Source organism: Fukomys damarensis, unplaced genomic scaffold (genome assembly GCF_012274545.1).
Source record: "Fukomys damarensis isolate Sample0158 unplaced genomic scaffold, DMR_v1.0_HiC HiC_scaffold_12, whole genome shotgun sequence".
Taxonomy (NCBI): Eukaryota; Metazoa; Chordata; class Mammalia; order Rodentia; family Bathyergidae; genus Fukomys; species Fukomys damarensis.
In genome coordinates this window covers 1,361,101-1,370,118 of record NW_022900924.1, presented here as the reverse complement: position 1 = coordinate 1,370,118, position 9,018 = coordinate 1,361,101, and the positions used below count along the sequence as shown (strand labels likewise).

Here is a 9,018-nt window from a genome sequence, read left to right as displayed (position 1 = left end):
CGTACACTGTAAAAATCCTTTTTGGGGCTGAATAATATTCCACTTTCTGGGCCTGCTTTTTCACCCTTTGATTTCGCTTCTGGAATTTATCCTGAGAAATGATCTTGAAGTTGCTGAAATAGCCCTGGGGATTGTTCTGGTGGTGCTATTCAGACGGCCACAAGATGAGACTGAAGAAATTAATTATGATTTATCTGTAGGATTTGATGCCCTCATCCTCAGTCACAGTGGAGTACTTCACAGCACTAGGAAATACTCACAATGTGTTGAAACGTTTCTCAAAGCGGATGACGTGACTGTAAGAGCCACGTGATCCTGCCTTAGTGCACTTTCTGTTAGAGCATTTGTTACTCACAGGGCACCCAGGGAGTGCAACACTGCACTGGCTGTGTACTATTAGGCAATTAATTTACTAAATAGAAGCCACCAGGCCCTGGTAGCTTACTGTACGGACTGTGTTGGAGTCCGACGGAGGATTGTGTCAGTTCCCCATCACTGGGACAAAACACCTGAGAGAACCAACTTGAAGAAAAGTTCATTCGGCTCCTGGTCTCAGAGGCTTTGGTCCACGGTCACTTGGCATCACCGTTTCAGGCCTGTGATGAAAGGAATACGATGGCAGGGAGAGTGTGCTGGGGTAAAGCTGCTCGCCTCACGGCAGCCAGGAAGCAGAGAGTGGGTGGTGACGAAATACACCCTCAGGGTAGCTATGCCCCCAGGAAGCCCTTCCTCCGAGGAAGGCCCCTTCCCTACAGCCTCCACCCCTTGACAACAGCACATTAAGCTGTGAGTCCTTCACCAGATGAATCCACAGATGAAGTCAGAGCCCTCAGGATCCGACTCAGCTCTGAGCGCTGCAGCAGCACGGACCAGGCTTTTACCAGACAAGGCCGGGGAGCCTCTCCCATCCGAGCCTCAGCGGGGTGGTGGGCAGGGGACGGAGGGCCGTGGCCCAGCAGGTGCAAGTTGCCTACATTGCAGCTGAGGGTCCCAGCAGACAATGCAGTGGGGGTGGTGATGACAAGTAAGCTTTCTTTCCTGTTTGTTATTTGCCTATAATATCCACCTTTTCTTTAATAAGCAAGCACATAACTTTTAGAATCAGGGAAAAGAATGCCGACTTGAAAGTTGCGGGCTTGTGAAGAGCCCGCTCCATAGCGTGCAAACACATATAATGGAAGTTTAAATAAAACTGCAGAATTTAAATGTTATAGACTCTCTGCTTACAATTATGTTTTTATGTATAAATAATACATAAAAGCTGCATAGAAACCCAGTGTCTTTGTGTCATGATTGGCATATAGTGATGGTTCAATAAATACAATAAATACCTGTTGGGTGAATGGATTATTTGTCCTCTTACATCTCCTCTCTCTCTCTTTTTTTTTTTTGTTGTTGCATTTTCCACATTTTCCCCAGAGCATGTGGTTCTTTCCCCTGTGAGACGAAACATTGCAGTGATTTTTTTTTTTTTAATTTTAGGCACAGAACATGTTCACAAGGTAAATAAACTTTAGTGAAAGGAGCTCAGTGAGGCAGGCTTGTGCAGAGCAACGGCTGCCTGATACTGGGCCTTCTGGCAGGTTGGCTGCTTCTCTTGTCCCTGGAGTGCTCTTTCTGTCGCAGGACCCCATTCACAAGAACACTGAGTGCGGTGGTGCACACTTGTAATCCCCGCACTCTGGGAGGCTGAAGCAGGAGGATCAAACATTTGAATGCAGGCTGGGCAACTTAGAAACTGTCTCAAACCTTTTACAAAATCAAATTAAATGAAAATTCAAGAAATTAAATTTAAAAAGAACTGGGAATGTAGCTTAGCACAAAGGCCCTGGGTTCTATCCCTAGTACCACAAAGAAAAAACAAAAAGATACTGATTTCCACGCAGGTGTTTCTCTCCTGCCCATCAGGGACCGAAACCACAGCCTTTCCAAAGGGTGAGTTCGGCGCCTGCAAACGCGTGGAAGGAACCTTGAAACTCCCATGTCCCGGTCTTTCCCACCCCTCTCCCAAGTGACAGATGAATAAACTGAGGCCCAGAGAAGCCAGAGACCCACCAGGACCCCACAGACCACCAGAGACAGAACAGCGACAAAAGTCCCTTCCCACCCCTCCCTGCCCAGATCCCTCGCCCTGGCCAGCCGCCCTGTGATCTGAGATGGCATAGAGAGTTATGCTCCCTGGGAATGTGTGTGTCGGCTTTTTGGAGACCTAGACTCCCACACTGAGACCCACGTCTACACCAGAGGTGGCCTTCTTCCTCGCAGTGACACAAGCTCCGACTTTTAGGAAGGCAGCTCTAGAAGGCTCCTGCTCCACCTTCCCAGCTGCTGTGCTGCTGTGCTGAGCACAGAACTTCCAGAAGGAGATGTGCCCAGGAGTGCATCTGGGGTTCCCCGAGGGCCACTGCGGGCCAGCTCCTGGGTCAGGCCCGGGGACACAGAGACAGGCACAGCTCCCCTCGGCTGGACTCACTGCTGTGGGTGAGAACAACACGTAAACACAAGGGGACAGGGTCCTGAGTCCCAGGGAGAGCAGGCTCCAGAGAGGGGCAGTGCTGTTTCTACCCAGCCAACCCAGGTGGATGCTTCCAGAACGCCTCCGGGTTCTTGAGGCCGAAACTCTAAAACCAGAGTTTAGAGATGCAGCCAGCCACCAAGATCCGGGAAACGGGTGACATTGAATTTAAATGGTAAGAATGTTTCCTCTCCTCCCTGAGAGGGAGTGTGCAGGTTTTCATCTGGTTATCATGAAGGATTTTCATTCTCCCTCATGAGGAATTCAAGAGCCCCTACCTTTGGCTAAGGAGGCATCCCAGGTTGAGGGGACAGCTTCTCAAGCCTCAGAGTTTGGTAGTGTGTGCAGTGCACCCGGAAAATGGAGTCTGAGCAGGTGGGGCCCCCAGAATTGGGAAGGATGCAGGGGGTAAAGTGCCAGCCCTCTCTGCCTGGGGGGCTGTGCCAGGGCTCAGAACGCTACGTGCTCCTGTCGCAGGCTGCTGGAGTCCTCTGCTAACTTTGTGTTTTCTGGGCTCTGCTTTGAACTGCTGATGCCTCCGTTTCTTAGAGCCCTGCCACATCCGCCCCTTCTTAAACTGGCACCCCAAGGTCAATAGGAGGAAACTGAGGCTCAAAAAGGGGGTGGGGACCATCAGATCCCCGCTGGAAGAGCTCGGAGTAGGTCACGGCCTCCAGAGAAATGCCGCCTGCCCGCCGGCCTGGAGCACCTGCTCACTGCCCACCCGGGGAGGCGCACGCAGGGGCGGCCCCTGCTCCCTCCCTCCCGCCACCTCCGCATCCTTGCAACTCCCCGGTCATGTATAAAACATTCCCAGAAACCACTTATTCCTCATGCATTTTCCATGAGGCTGGGCCCAAGTTAAAACATATAAACATAAAAATATCAAGAAGCACTTTTTTAAAAGGCCATGTTTCCTAAAACACCAAGAGACCCATTTCCGCGCGCGTCCTCCTCCCCGGCCGCGGCCTTCCGGGGTCGCCTGCTGTCCTGGCCCCGCTGCTTCCCTCCGCTTTTCTCTCCTCCGCTCTCTTGGCCCCTTTTCTCACTCTCTGCCTTCCCTGGCCCACGTACCTCCTTTTTCATTTTTCTCGGTCTCTCCTTTCTCTCTCTTCTGAAGCTGTTTCCTCCACCCTTTACCTTGCTCTCTGTCTGGGTCCTGCCCGCGGCACTCTATTTTCCTCATCCTCTCTCTCCATGTCTTTTGACCCTCTTTCTCTGCGAGGCTCTGAGTTGGCCTCTTTTTTCCCTCCCTGCTTGGTCTCTGCCTTTGCCAGCTTTCCTCTTGTTCCCTCTCCTCCATGATTTCCTTTTAGCTGCTGACCAAGAGAGTTAAAAGTAAGAGAAACGATGATGGAAAACCAAGAACTTGGGAATGCGTGGAGTCCCCGGCCCCCGGCCACTGCTCGTGGGCTTTGTGATTTGCTGTGTACACTTCAAGAACTGCTTGGCGGTCTCTGCTAAGGAGAGCATGTGTTCCCCATGACTGGGGATCAGCTTGCTGGGGTCTCCCCAGGAGCACCGAGCGTCTGTGTCCCCCGGAAGGCCTGGAGGAGGGTGTGTTCTCACCAGCTCGGTGCAGTCAGGCCTGGTCTGGAGACCGCTGATCTGACCATCGTCAGTAGAACAGACAGCTGGACTGTACTGCATTCATATATTTGAAATATTAGAGAGTAATAATAAAAGTGAACTACAACTGCAGGTGATAATGTGAATCAATCTCTAAAACTTAATGGTTTGCAAAGCAAAACAAAAAATCACAAATATATGCTGGATGACACCATTAACATAATGTTCGAGAATCAGCAAAACTGATCTTCAGTACCTGCCGGAAGTCAGAAGATGGTGTCTTCGGCCAGGGGCGCGTGGCCTTGGTGGGAGGGACACAGGAGCTCCGTCTCCGGTGCCGGGATGTCTGTCTCTTGATTCAGTCGGGGCGTGAACAGGGGCTGTGCAGATAAGATGTGTGCGGCTTATTAGACAGAAATTTGGCCCCAATTACAGTGTAATGGGAAAATAAGAATATGCAGCATTGTTTATAGTAATAATGACAATCTTTACCACAATCGGCGGACGATCTGGACAGATTCAGCGGCCCTTCACACCCTGTGGATTGAGATGGAGGTGGTGCCTCTGTCCCCCACGGCTGAGAGCACAGCACCCTACTGGACCGTGGCAGACCCTGGGACCCAGCACCCCGAAAACATAACCATGACCAGGAGAGGACGCTGCCCTGAGCTGCTTTGGGTCGGCTTTCTTCAGAGACGCTGACGCCATTCCGTTCCCTTCATCGGGGACCCCTCGGAAGCTCTGGTACCTTTCCCTGTCCCATCTCTAACTAGTTTGGTTCGGGTTTAACTCAACATTGGCCCTGACGATCAAGCAGTGAGTAAACAGCACAGAACCGGAGCCCGGGTTAGCGGGGAGAAGGTGGCCTAGCCAGAAACCTTGGGCACTGTTCTCCCCGAGCCTCGGGATACTATTAGAGCTACCCTGGGAGGCTGGGGAGGGCCCCAAACTCCGGCTTGGCTCGGCTCTGGGACTCTGAAAAGGCCTTTATTTATGTTTTTCTTCTTTATTCTCATCCTCTCAGGAGGGGAGGAAAACACAGAGCCCAATTTTCCTCCTTCAACAGCGTGGGTGTGAGCCCAACACACACAGCCCTGGAAGGCGAACGAAAGCCGCACTCATTTTCGTGGAGGGGGGGGCACCGAGACCGAGGGGACTCCAGCACTATTAGTTAAATAATGGTGCTTAAAAATGCATTGAATTTAGCCGCCTCCTCCCCTCCCCTAAAAAAATCTGGAATTTTCCTATTGAGTATACTTTTTCCCCTTGCCCATGAATATTAATGCTCCTCTCAGAGAGATCTACTTGAAAAAAACAAGAATAAATTAAATACCTACAGATTTTTCTAATTCCTCTTTTTGGTGACATGCCGTCATTACATCAAATTATTGAGATGGGCTCTCGCTCTCTCTCTCCCTCTCTCTCTTTTTGGGTGAAAATTATGGAATATAAAGTATATGTAAATGCCGCAAAGGAGGAAAAAAAAACTGTGAAGGAAGACCGAGGGGAAGGAGAGGCATTAGGTATTCTGCCGGCGTAGTGCTCAGCCAATTAATCAAGCAGCGGTGAGAAAAGGGTGCAGAGGGATGAGTTCGCCCTTCATGTTGATGGGGCCGGCGCAGGCCAAACAGCGCAACACCTGAGCTCGCGGTGAGGCTTGCAGAAAGGGATCATGGGAATATCTTCCCGGCTTTGTCTTTCCCGTGAAGCATGGAAAATGTCAAGCTGTTGTTTGGCTGGGTGGAGGGGGCGGGGTGGGGAGAGTCAGGGAGAATTCACAGTCTGGCGAGGAGAGGTTTTAACTCTTTGAGGACCCCGCTGTCTCCCTCCCCACCCCCCAGCTCCACCTTTGTTTCCTCCTCTTGGCCCCCAGCACCTCTGTAGGGAGCTCTGCCTGCAAGCAGCGAGTGGGAAAGGGCTGACGGAGGGTGACATGCAGGCTGGGACGGACGATGCGTGTGCGCGTGTGTGTGTGTGTGTGTGTTCTTGCCTGGGCGCGTGTCACAGGAGGAATATTTCCTCTCCCCCAAAAGTGTTCTTTGTTCACTCTGCACATGAGGGTGTCTGACCCTCCTCTGCGGGCCCCAGGACGTCCCTTGCTGGGGAACTGCACCCTGAAATCTGAGAGCGGCGGAGCTCAGGGTGGTGCTGGGTTTGGGCCGAGGCAGAGGACGCCTCTGCGTGGCCTTCTGTGGGCCCACCACTCTCCAGGGCCAGCCCCAGACCTGGGCTGGCTCATCCACGAGCCCAGTGTGAGCCCTGGATTCTGAGGCCAAGGCAGTCTCAAAGAGTGGTCCGTGGACCCCAGCAGACCCTCCCACCTGAGAGCTAGCTAGAAATGCAGAGTCTCTGGCCCTGGTGCTACTGAGTCAGACTCTTTACTTCGGCCACATCCCTGGGTGACTTGTGGACACACAGACATTGGGAGAACTTGTTCTAAGATAAACTCACTGTCTGAAATCTGCATGAGTCTGACACAGTCTAACACAGCTTCCAGTCTGTACCATACAGTGCTAGGTGGGTCCTGCAGGGGCTGAGGGTGGGCACTGACCTCACACTCATGGAGGGCACGCTCGTGTCCCAGGGGAGGGCACGGAGGCCAGATGGCAAGGACACTGGCTCAAGGACACACTGCCCGTGAGTAGCACAGCCAGCATGTGCCTGAAGCACGAGAGCTTCCTTCAGGTCAGGAGTTCCCAAACTTGACCTTGCACCACAATCACCCAGGGAACCAGAGGAAGCACACATACCCCAGGCCCAGAGGTCTCGGTGGAGGCCCAAGTGTGAATTTCTCAGCAGTGACCAGATAGGGATGTGAATTGGGAAGCCATTCTTGGAAAAAAAAATGTTTTTGTTGTTTTTTTGAGACAGGGTCTCACTATGTAGTTAAGGCTGACCTGGAACTCACTGTGTAGCCCAGACTGGTCTCGAACTCAGAGCGATCTTCCTGCCTCAGCCTCCCGAGTGCTGGGATGACAGGTGTGTGCCACCACGCCCGGCTTGGAGAATTTTTTCTAACTAAAAGCGACAGCTTCTATGAGAAACCAACTGACTTAATGGTGCCCAAGTAGGACTGCGATTTGAATCAGTGTCTGGGCCCTAGAAAGGGGCCAAGAGGAGGGGTGGTCTGCAGGGCAAGTCCCAAGCAACCGCGAGCAGACGAAAGAGAAAGGCCCCGCGGGAGGGGAAACCGCCTTTGGAGCTTGACCCGCTTGGGGCACTTGCCGCCCTTCCTCTCCGCGGCATCTCCACGGTAACCGTCGCCTCTGTTTTGTACCCTGCACGACACACGTGTGACAAGGAGCTTCGGCCCCGCTCGTTAGTTAGACGTTTGCACTCCCAAGGCCCAGCGGTTCCGGCCGGGTCTGTGCTCGGAAGAGAGCTGGAGGCGCGGGCGACCCGGTCAAGCCCAGACGTTACTTTCCCGTAGGTGTCTGCTTCGGGGAAGAATTCCATCTGCTACCGGACCAAGGAATACAAGCTGGGAAGTGAAATGCCGTGCGCCCTTCTCCTCCGGGGTGGCTCCCTTGCCCTGGTTCTGTCGGCAAACGCTGGCTCTGTTAGATTCCCCCGCTCCCGCCGCGCCGTCTGCCTGGCCTCCGCCTCCCCACAGCGTCCCCTCCCCGCCTTTCCCTCGCCTCTCTGCCAAATTCAGACTGTGTGGGAATCAACTTCACTCCTCCCTGCACACCTGAGAGCAGGACCGCAGCGGGCAAACCGGAAGTCCGTCTGGCACCCAGGCCCCTTCGTGTCAGACACAGGAGGAAGTGGACGCCGAGACCGGAAGTGTAGAGTGAGTCGGGAGGCTGTCCCGGCCCTTGTTTGAGGTCAGATGATGGAAGGGATCTTCAGGAGCCGAAGCGAAGCAGCCGGCAGGGCCTGGAGGGCGGAGGACTCCCCAGGCCCAGGAACACAGTGTGGTCTTGACCTAGAAAGAAATGGGGAGTTATGGAGGGTTCTAGACAGAGTGAACACTGGGTCGTTTTGGCCTTTTAGGGAGGATTCTCTGTAGGGACAGATGAAAGGAGAGAGGCCAGAGGGAGGCCAGCTGCCTCCCATTCACCATAGCGAAAGGATTTTAAAGGAATTCTGACAAGATGTCAGTGAGAAGCGCGTGAAGTGTGGGTGTGTTCGCAGCCCTCTGTCCCTCCCAGGGCCTCTCGCAGCCGGGTCTCTCTCCAATTTCCGCCTCGCCCGGGCACCGCCCTGCACCAGGACTTCCGGCTGTGACGGGAATGCCGCAGACCACAGCCAACGGCCCCTGAACGGTGGCTGGTGGGACAGGGCTGCCATATTTTAGATTTTATTTAGTTAAAACTGATTTCCGTTTGGATGCTCTAGCCACAGATATCTGCGGTGTGAGACAGCACACGCCTCGAGGGATGTCCGTAAAAATATGGACATTAGCTCCGGGGTTCCGCTGCCCTCACTGCAAGCAGAAGGTTCGATCCCCAGTACCCCGCCCCCCAAATAGGGCCTACATCTTTTCTACTGTGCGATGAGCCCCTCCGGTGGATGGATGGACGTCTGAACTGATAAGTATAGCAGGTGCTTCCCAGCACAAGTGGAAGGGCTCCTAAATAAAATTCAGAGACACAGAGTTGAGATCTGCACTGCATCACTTGCAAATTAAACGACCTGAAGCAAAGTACAGTGGTTCTCCGGCTCGTGAGCTCAGTTCTCTCCCTGCCTCTGGTCCCAACCGAAGTGGATGAGGACTGAATTAAATTCCCCGTAAGGTCGACACTGAACCCGACCATCGGCTCTGGTTCAGTTCTCATCCAGCTTTGTTTGTGACCAGAATTGTGGGAGGAAGTAAGTTCATGAACCGGGGTCCCGCAGCATTTCACCTCCTCGCCCCTCAGTTTCCTCACCTGTAAAACGGGGGCTGCAGTAGATGTTGTTACAATGCACTACGGCGTCTAATGGGTCAC

General features: G+C 53.2%; 1 long non-coding RNA gene across 2 annotated transcripts; it reads right to left on the bottom strand.

Moving 5' to 3' along the window:
- Positions 1–1,337: 1,337 nt before the first annotated feature.
- LOC104848019 lies at positions 1,338–8,278 on the bottom strand. 2 transcript variants are annotated; one of them, XR_776281.1, is made up of 4 exons: positions 5,422–5,499; positions 4,577–4,621; positions 4,341–4,464; positions 1,338–1,437 (listed from the first exon to the last, which is right to left on the bottom strand). It is a non-coding gene; the product is annotated as an uncharacterized LOC104848019 (long non-coding RNA). The 2 variants fall into 2 exon arrangements; XR_776282.1 differs by lacking the exons at positions 4,577–4,621; positions 5,422–5,499 and adding an exon at positions 7,776–8,278.
- Positions 8,279–9,018: the final 740 nt, after the last annotated feature.